We start from the raw sequence: 9,209 nt of genomic DNA, 5'->3' as shown, positions 1-9,209 counted from the left end.
GCATGAGCCAGATTACCAGTACGAAAAATTGTGATCTTCTTTTAACGTAGTACATTCCATCTCGCAATTTATTTGTCCGTACTCGGTCAGAAAACAGTCAAATTGCGATTGCCTATTACTGCTGTCAGGGCGGCTAACAACTCTGTAGGCTTGATACAGACGGTGTGAAGTATTCTTGAAAATACAGACATTACAAAAATAATTATTGTTTATATAATAATAATAATAATAATAATAATAATAATAATAATAATAATAATAATAATTATTATTATTATTATTATTATTATATTTTAGGAATAAATATATGCAACACAAGATATGTTATGAAGTAGTACCATGGTAAAAAAAATCATAAGTTTTAATTCTGAAATAGTTGTTTTATGTACGTTCGAATTAAAAATATTTAGTAGGTATATATATTGATATAATTAAAAAAATAAAAATATAAACAATTTGCTGCATTTTTTATTTACAGACACAATTCACTCTTAGAAAAATGCATTGTCAATAAAATATTAAAAATATATAAAGAATAATTACAGAACAGAACATAAAGTTTATTTACGACTTAAGCATATACAGCTCATCGTCACAATAACAATATAGTAATCAATACACATAAATACTCATTCGTCAAAATAACAACAATTGTGTTTATGCATTTTACTAATATATGAATTTTGTTAGAATGTAATATGTAAGAGAAGGTTCTTTATTAATTTTTAACAAAGTTTAATAGATGTAAAAATCCGTAATCTTCAATTTCATTAAGTGTACATAATTTACAAATTCTTTCATTTATTGGAATGTTTTGGTGACTACCAGTTTCTATATATAGAACATGGGAAGATAGTCTTATTTTTGCTATTATGTTTCTAAATTTAGAATTTTCAATTTTTTCTAAGTAAATGGATCTTACAAAGATGGGTTTCAATTCCTTGTAAAGAAATAGTGATGACGTGTCATTAACATCAGTTCGCCATTTTGAAATAAACAAATCATGTAATCTATTGCGAAACAGTACAATAAAGCTGATTACATTAACAGATTCTGGATATATCCATACGTCATTAAAACCTGACTCTTGCAAAAGTTTTCGAACGTTTGATGCCCATGACTTTGTGTGTGGGTGATCACATGCTTCTTTACATTGTCTACGAATAATATTGTTTAAAATACAGTTGGACGATTTTTCGTTGAACAATTTTAAGAAATATTTAACTACTCGTAAATATCTACATATATACATCGGGTATCTACCAAGCATTTGAATTTGTAGAAGTTTTCACATTTAAAAGCCATTAGCAGAATTTGCGTTGGACTCGCTCAATATTTTCAGCTTTAGTAAATCCCCACACCTCGCTACCATAATTAAGAGTCGAGGCAACATATGCATCAAACAGATTAAACATGATTTTAACAGGTACATTCAATGATTTTGTAATCGTAAATAATGAGTTCATCGCCCTAAGCGCTTTGGCAGACGAAGTATTTGTGGCTTGAATAAACGCGCCACCGCTTGACATGACCATTCCTAGATAATTAAAATTCTTCACGATTTCAAGAACATTGTTGTTATAAACCCAATTATATCTTTTTTTTAATCTACCTTTATGAAATATATCAAAACTAAAATAATACCTCAGCAACATCGTAATTTTATGCATCCAAAAGGACTTGAAATCTGTTTTAACACCCACTTGTTATAGTTCAAAATAGTTCTGCCTGATCCATATTAGTACAAGTTTGATTAGCGAGCGCCGTTAAGCTTTAGTGAAAACCGTTAAGTGATCATGAGACAGCTATTTTTTTAAAGATGTGAATTTGATACGTTCAACACTGCAATTAGTGGTTTAAATCAACTGTGTCGCAATGAAAGACTGTTGTATGTGTCGGGGATGTCGCTATAACTTCACCATTTAACCGTATCTATAATCAATAAATTAGTTGTTATAAAATACGTGGAAAGTTCACTGGCGAGTGAAAATAATATCTATAATATAATATTTTTTCTAGTGTATTGAATTGGAATGCTTATCTATAATGCCTTGAATTAATTTCCATTATTTGTGTAGTACAAGTGAGAATACTCGATTCGCTTGACTGACTCGATGTTAGGGAACTGTGCGAGCATTCGCACGGGCTTGTATTGTTGCCTTCATCATTGTTGTCGCCCTTTTCGTATGTCAGCTTGCGTTCCTGAAATCTTGTGAAGTTAAAGATGCTTTGAAAATTAAAAAAAAAAGAAATTATATATGATATGTTTTTCATTAGATGTAATTTACATAAATTATTGAAGCACGAGCACCGACGATTGACGAAGGATGGATGTTTAAGCTCACCTTTAAGTGAAAATATTGTGTATGAGACGGCCGTGCTTTACATTTCTAAGTATAATCGTGGACGCCTTCCTTGTGTTCTCAAAAAGCTCTGCATAGTTCAGATTTATCATGTACAGGCACATGGACACCATTTTCAAGTTGAACATTCACGATGCAATGCCTGGTGATTTTCTGGATTGCCATTAGTAGGTTAGTGTAAGTCCAAGACAGAATAGTACTTTCTCCTGGGTCGCTCGAGGCGCCTTAACGTCAGACAGTGTGCTCTTTGTGGATGGGGGGTTTAGGGTGAGATCATTGAGTCCTGTTTTCCCTCAACGAGAGAATTTAGCCCTCGTCGTCCATTCATTGTTATTTCGATGTTATTACTGGAAACTTGAACAAAAAGCGGCATTTCAACAAATGCCGTTGCAATATAAAATATGCAAACAATGGAAATATGAAATATGAACATTTTGAAACAGGAGAGTTTATACAGACAGTATACGTGTTCCTTATATTGTTTAACAAGTTGGAATATGTTTGTTTGATTCATTATTCTTTGATATGTGTTTTTGTATTTGTGTGTTCCCTATTGTCAATATGGTTATCTGTTAAAATAGTATTTTTGAAGTTTTGTAAATTATTTCGTGCGTGTAATACATATTGTTCAAAATGATAAGTAAAAACAAGTTAAAAGCATATTACACAGGGATTGCGTTTTTAATTTAAAAACATTAAATTCTCGAAACCCCTCTTTTGGTTTTTAATATACCCCACCCACTATTAAAGTAATACAGCCTCAGCTATGACCTCATAAACTGTGAAATTCACTTCGTAGTATTTTTGAACAAACTTTCTTTTTACCAGAAAAGACACACTTTTATGTCAAACAGTGAACAAGTTTAAACTACATTGCATCCAATTATATTATTGACGAATTTTCCAGCGGGTATTGTATATCGAATAAAAAATTGCTGGTTTAGTTTCCAATTAAATGTATTTAATAAGCGAGTGTCAATGTTTATTGCTTTTTTATCTCGAAACAAAAAACACATAGTCACATGCTCCGGATTGTAGCTCGACATTATCATGACAGGATTGACGTTTTCATCTAAAAGTCTCTTGATAGTTATGTGTTGCAATAACTTTAGGGATCTATCCCTAATTAGAGTGGACAACTACGTTTCAGACTAGGCTGTGTCTGATCACCCTAGGAACGATGTCAGAAAGGTCTCACGTGGTTTCGGCAAAACGAAACAATATTAAATATGTCTGATTCTGATAAATAATGAAACACCGATTTTTGTGCAGAAGAATGCTTTTATTGAAAGTATACATAAGCAAAGATTTATTTCCTGAAGTATTAGTCTTTTTAGCATTTTCTAGTAATATTCATTTATTGCACAACTGGTTTTAAACACATGTTACTGTGACAAAGACAACATGTAATTACCAAGTAAACCTTTAAATCATTCTAAACAACATGGTTGAAGTGTCTTAATAAAATAGACTGCAACAATTATCTCTGTAATCAGGAAGTTGAAAAGGATAATGAGAAATATTCTTTAATTTATAAACAAAAGCCAGCATCCATTTTCAGAAAGCGCAGACTTTTTTTCGGGCTCTTTGTATCATGCAACGTTGTTCGGCACTGTAAAATAGAAATTATACAATTTTGTATCGGTATGCAGTATTTAACAAAATGATAAAAAGCGCATTCTGTTCCTCAACATTCATCCATTTGTCAATATCAATGTAAATATGAATGATAATTTGCATCGCATCAAAACGGGGTTTCTTTTTTCTCTGGCGGTAAAATGCAAACATTAACATACCCATGCGTCTCACTTTGAATGACGTTTGAATCAAAATGGTTTATTATTTCGTGTTGTCTTGATGAGAATGAATGAGACAATTAAATCACTAAGAGAACGCGTTATAGTATTTTAATAAGTAGTTTTATTACTGTTTTACGTTACACTTGTATTAATATTTTGTGGTAAACATACAGAATTTTCCATGTAAGAAGCGATCAACTTTTTAAATCGGTACCTTTTGTTTTGTAAACTTATAAGAAAAACGAAAGGTTATAGCAACATAATTGACTCTTTAAACACGCTGATAACATAATTGAAACCCGTGTATTGTTGATCATGAAAGTACCATCGTTAACAGTCAAAGTTTCAGATTAGAAATAATGACTTGTAAACAAACTAGGCCGTGAACTGATACATAAACTGCATCAATCACTTTTCTTCTTTCTGATTTTTATGCGAAATAGAAATAAGCAAGGCCTGTATTAGTCTGCACACGATTGTGTTACAGCAACTGTGAAAAGGTCATTTACCTGACTTAACATACAGAATAGATAGACATCGTGAGAGATTTAAATAAGTTTACACAACTATATCCTTGTAATTTACAATAAATACACATTAGGTTTAAATATGATAAAATATGGATTTCATAATGGTACTATGTGTTTTGGTAAAGGCCATAAAGTGGATGACCAATTACATGAATACATCCGGAAAAAGGAATATTAAAAAACAGAACACTTCGTTACCCTAATTGCTATAGACGCTGATTCTCCACCACCCGCCACATTTCAATGCGCTGTTCCCAGGACACGCATAGTTACATTCGGAGTCAGGCTTTAGCACTGTGGGTAGTACTGTGCCGCAGAAACACTCACCGCTGGCCTATATATATATATATATATATATATATATATATACATATATATATATATATAGCCATTTTTAAGAAACAAAATTAACAATAACGTAAATAAAGTATTTTTTATGAACACAATTCAATAAGAATTCTAAGAATACACAGTATGTACGTAACTCAAGGAAAACGCATGAAGCGTATATTAGCAAAATTGATGTGATTAGAGCAACGAATATGTATACAATTGTCACGAGAAATTCCTCTTTTAAGCATTACGCTATAGGTAAAGAAGTACGTTATAGCTAAAGCATTACGCTATACTTAAAGCATTACTCTATAGTTAAAGCATTACGCTATAGCTAAAGCATTACGCTATAGTTAAAGCATTACGCTATAGTTAAATAATTACGCTATATTTAAAGCATTACGCTATAGTTAAAACATTTCGCGATAGTTAATGCATTACGCTATTGTTAAAGCATTACGCTATAGTTAAAGCATTACGCTATAGTTAAAGCATTACGCTATAGTTTTACTTGTATACAGCTTGATTGTCTGCTTAAAGCTTTTTAATTATATAATATGAATGTGTTATGCAAAAATGAAATGACATATGATCGAATCAGCGTTCGTTTATTGCTTACAAAAGTGTGATCCATCCATAAGGGATACATATCATTGAACCGATTCTTTATTACCTCAACGCCGCTAAAAGCGAAACCAATGCAGCGAGAGGCACATTCCAAAGGCGTGTTTGTGGGCGAGTTGGGAGTCTTTTGAGTAGGCAAGACGCGGGGTATCGTATCCACGTAGCATCCGCGGTACATGGGAGCTATATAATAATAACAATAATAATAATATAGTATACTGACACTAATAATTCAAATACTACCACTAATAATTATACTTATAATTGTAATAATTATTTAATAAGAAATTATAATATAATAATCTTGTGATTTGCAACGACGTTTATATTGTTCGGTTGTAGTGATGATCTAATCAACATATCTTCCATTCGAATTCCATAGTGTAAAGGTCAGAGTCTTAAATATATTTTAAATATTAACATCTCTAAAGATCGAAATAAATGTAATAACATCGACAGAGCTCAGAACGTTTAAACAGGTTAGACAGGCTGTAAGTAACGGGTTTGTTTCGAAACCCCTAGCATTCACATCAATTTGAAAGGTGCATGCATACTGTCTTGATAATTAAATTTTCAGTTAGGTTTATTTCGAACAATTTCTTGTAACGCCGACCTTCCTCAGATAATGACACTTTAATTACATTACCGATACAATTACACCTCAAATGCTGTTCGCATTGCAGAATTTATCAAGCACACTTCAGAAATACCCTTTTTGAATCTAAACCAAGGACATTAACAAAGGTATAAATTGTTACGATTGGCATCGACCACTTGGAAAAGAAGATAAAATACTGTCATTTCATGGTCATAGTTTTATACAACCTTGTTGACCTGAATAAATAAGTATTCGGGACTTGATACAACAATAATGTAAAATATTACCCCTGTTGCTGTAGACACTGACCCTCCAGACTCCTCCGCATTTCTTTGTGCTTTCCCCGGGGCACACAGCATTACATTCAGACTCGGGCTTACTCACAACTGGCTGCACGTTTCCACAGAAGCACTCGTTGCTGTTCTACATAACAAATGCACAATTATTATTCCAAACGCATACGTTGAACGCATTGTGTATTGTCTCTAAGTATTATATAAAACGTATTTTTGCTCCCCATTAACCTCGATTCTTTTTAACTGAGCTACTGACGCCGATTCTACGACGAAACACTGATAACTTAATCTTTTCGCTGTATAGTTGAACACAATTAAGGTTAACAGCACACAATTCTTTACTGTGCTAGCCAATCTTAAATAAATCGTATTTTCTCTTCTGTGCGAATTGCCAGAACAAAATCGCAATTCAGTAAATATGCATATCATAGGAAAAAGTCATCGATTTTAGTAAACGTCCTTAAAATAAAAATTATCCGGTCAGGATTGCAGTGTCAACTTAGTTATCCCCATTGTTAACAGTTAATTTCCTGCCTAAATGATTGCAAAATGCCGTCTAAATTGATATGCCAAATGTTTGTCACATCTAAAAAAAGGTTGATCCAGCTATAGCATAGAATTACCGATCGATATTATTGGCAAATGTCACCGAAATACTCTTTGAAAGAATCATACGTCAATGCACATTTAACAACCTGCAAGTCGGTGACCTGCTATTTGTCAACACTTTAATTAAATGTTAAAACTATTAGGTAGTTGCATACCTCAACGCCTGCAAATCTGTAGGACCTGCATCGAGACGCACACTCCAACGGCGAGTTTGACGTTGAGTCGGGGTACCTCACAGGCAAGACACGTTGCATCTGATTCATATAGCATCCGAGGTAACGGAAATCTGTTAGTAAGATAACTTAGAGAAGCATGTCCACAAATTCAGCCTTCATTACATTAATAATGAATTGAGCTACATAAATACCTCTTGTAGTTGAAAAGATTTTTAATTGGGACACGCGAGTTGTGTATCGTGTTATTTCTTAAAAGTTGACCCAGTATTTGTAAAAATATTGCAAGACATATACATTTCTAGAAAGGAAATTCATTTCTGCGTTGAATAAGACCAAGATATTAAAAATCGCTGCAAAATTGATGAAGTAATGACTGTTCAAAACGATGCACCCCGTTTTCGGGTTGGATACCTTGTTATATATATATTTGATAGTGATTTTTTTTTTCAGAAAAGTTGATTTTTTGTTATAATATGATAATTTATCATTCAAAATGATGTTTTCACTAATTAATATCATAGCCACACGCTAATCACCTGTGCATGCAAGTATCACATTATATGCGATTATTAAAGCATAGTTGTACGTCACACAACTTCTTTCAAATCAAATTCTCTGATCTGAGTGTATTATTACCGAACGATTACGCTACATGAAAGAACGTCAATGACTTACGAGTCGAGCAGACGGGTCCGTCCCATCCTGGTGCACATATACAACGAACGTCCTCACTTGAGGGGACATCGACACAAGTTCCTTCGTTTAGACACGGATTCGGAGTACAACCAGCCAGCACGCAGGTCACGATGCAGGATGCAACGATAACGTGAACAAACATCTTGAAACTGAAATAAAATCCGTCAATTGAAATGTATAGTTTTATTTTCAAATATCTTAACTTTTTATTTTCAAATATCTTAACTAATAATATTATGTTAATGCACATTCTCTTTATTATTGTTATAACAATACAGTTTTATTTTTAAATTTATTACATTTACTCGTCAAAGACTTTCGACATATAATTATAATTATTCATCCAGAGATTGTAACTAAAGGTTTTTAACCTTGAATAAAAGTTTAATAAGTCGGAAATTTCAAATCGAATAAGTAAACGTAAAGAATAATATAAACAAATGAACTATATTTTTCACTAATAAGTATTCAATACAAAACTACCAACATTTTGATTTTAGTTACTGAAAAGAGTGTAGTCGAGTGTAATTGACGACTGGCAATATATACTCGTCGCAAGTGTTGCGTAGGTCCGTTTTTAATGACACGTTTGATCGGTTTCATGATTATAACTTGTTTACTTGTTTACAAACATTTATACAAAATAAAACAAAATAAAACACTTGAGTCGTGACATCCGGGTATGATTAAACATGTATTTTGGCCATTCACAACGTAGCAAAAGATTTCGATAACAAATGCAAACGATCTTTAAAAGTATTGGCCACCAGCTTTGTCATTGGACCAATGCATCAATACATGATATTATAAAAACTTAAAATAGATGCCCGTAGGTGTACATAAACAACTGAAAAACTAATTACATCCGCTTCAAAACGACTTCTTTCAAAACTTCAATTAAATAAATATAAATTAATGTGAATCGTTAAAATAAACTGTAATACCAATCTAAATAATGAATATGCTTAGACCATTAACATGATAGTCAACTTTTTTTGGTTCATTTAATAAAAAACTTATCGAATGTACTTATCATAATTAAATTTATTAACGATACTATAGATAATATATACACCAGTCAAATTGTATGGCAAACAACTCAAACATGTATGTAAAGAACGCGCGCGTATGCATATTTAAAATATGTATGGGCGATTCATGATAATGCGGAAACCCAATGCTTTT

At 32.3% G+C, this 9,209-nt stretch overlaps 1 long non-coding RNA gene across 1 annotated transcript; it reads right to left on the bottom strand.

Annotated features, from left to right (window-relative positions):
- Window positions 1-4,920: 4,920 nt before the first annotated feature.
- LOC127837459 (uncharacterized) lies at window positions 4,921-7,368 on the bottom strand. Its single transcript, XR_008029297.1, has 4 exons — window positions 7,308-7,368; window positions 6,535-6,670; window positions 5,699-5,832; window positions 4,921-5,026 (listed from the first exon to the last, which is right to left on the bottom strand). It is a non-coding gene; the product is annotated as an uncharacterized LOC127837459 (long non-coding RNA).
- Between the last annotated feature and the right edge of the window lie 1,841 nt (window positions 7,369-9,209).

This window comes from Dreissena polymorpha, chromosome 7, assembly GCF_020536995.1.
Source record: "Dreissena polymorpha isolate Duluth1 chromosome 7, UMN_Dpol_1.0, whole genome shotgun sequence".
NCBI classification, from domain to species: Eukaryota; Metazoa; Mollusca; class Bivalvia; order Myida; family Dreissenidae; genus Dreissena; species Dreissena polymorpha.
Note: the sequence above shows the minus strand (reverse complement) of the source record. Positions and strands in the feature narration are given on the sequence as shown.